Genomic DNA, 1,455 nt, shown 5'->3' on the forward strand with positions numbered 1-1,455 from the left:
TCTTCCTTTTATAAGCTTACTACTAACATAAGATGTCTATTACTAATTTTATCAGGAAATTTCTTTATGTCTTTCAATCATCTCCCATCAGTGGGACAAATCAGAAGGTTTAGGATTCAAGCCCCAGTCATTCCTAATATTATTTTCTTTTAATTCTTTCTCACATGTGAATAGCTTGCTACTGTCAAAAATTCCAAGCTACGTCATGATTTGACAGTCACCATGGGTGCCAAAAGGGGGTGAACTTGCACAACTCCACCCTCTCAGCATATAAGAAAATACATGCAGAAAGATGAGGAAGTAAAAAGTTTATTTTTATATTATGTAAAGTAGTAGTTCTTTCAGTGTCAGCTTTGGGGACAATCACTGAGCAAATACAAACTGGGGCCGTCTAGGCTGTTGTCCAAACCTGTTTAACACCTTGTCAGTGAATTTCATGTCCTTCTTCACCGCTGTTTTGTGAAACTGAGCATGCACAGGCCACTGAGCTTCTTGTCTCCCGTTGTAAACTGATTTCACATCTTGACACATGTAACATATTTAATGTATGTTCAGTACTACATGTTGTTGGTGGAATAGCCAGCCCAACCATGATTGCCTTGCACACAGCTGGGTTAAACGGAGCATCTTGTTCAATCAAATCTGCATATGCTATGGATTTATTTTAGGTCATATCACTAACATCATTTGCGTTAAACATTTCATACCACGTGGTAGCCTTGGGAATATATTTCTGTAAAAAGGCTCCATAAAAAAGTTCTGTATGAGGCTTTGTCTAATTTTAGGTTGGATCTGTGTAAGTAAGAATGCTCTTTTGCGTGTTGAAGAAAAGTGGTCTCTCGGAGAGGAAATTGCAGAGTCTAAGTATGACATGAAGACCGATATTTTAATAATTTTTCTACATTTACAGATAGTTGATTTGATCAGTACGTCTGCCTTGCCACCAATTGAGGTCGTTTAAATTCAACAAGAGTTCTCAAAGTTTTTAGTTTTCTTGAAGATGACTCTGAACTCCATCAAGACATTATCACTGTGTGATTGAAGCACATACATTAATTTGTTTATGTGGCCATGAATTGTCTTTAAGTTTATATTTACTTGTTGTAGTTGGTTGCTTGTGTTCATGTTTGGCAGAATAGACAGCAGACACTAAGAGCTTAACAATATATGTTGGACTTGTTGCAGTCATGTATAGGTGAAGCACTTTGGTTTGTGTTTTCAAGTTTGATGCATTGTGTGAGAGTTCTTCTAGAGCTCATATAATACTAATAAGGTCCTCAGAAAATTTTCTGATACTCTTGTACTTTGCTGTCCAATGCGTTTTCCAGAAGGCAGGGATATTTTGGATTTTATCTTTCTGAAATGTAATCTTTTAAAAAAATATTATGTGCTTTGTTGTCCCAGCAGCACTTCTCATGTCACTGACATTGTTCAGGACATTGATGACAACACTTA

This window comes from Schistocerca gregaria, chromosome 8 (assembly GCF_023897955.1).
Source record: "Schistocerca gregaria isolate iqSchGreg1 chromosome 8, iqSchGreg1.2, whole genome shotgun sequence".
In the NCBI taxonomy this organism is placed as follows: Eukaryota; Metazoa; Arthropoda; class Insecta; order Orthoptera; family Acrididae; genus Schistocerca; species Schistocerca gregaria.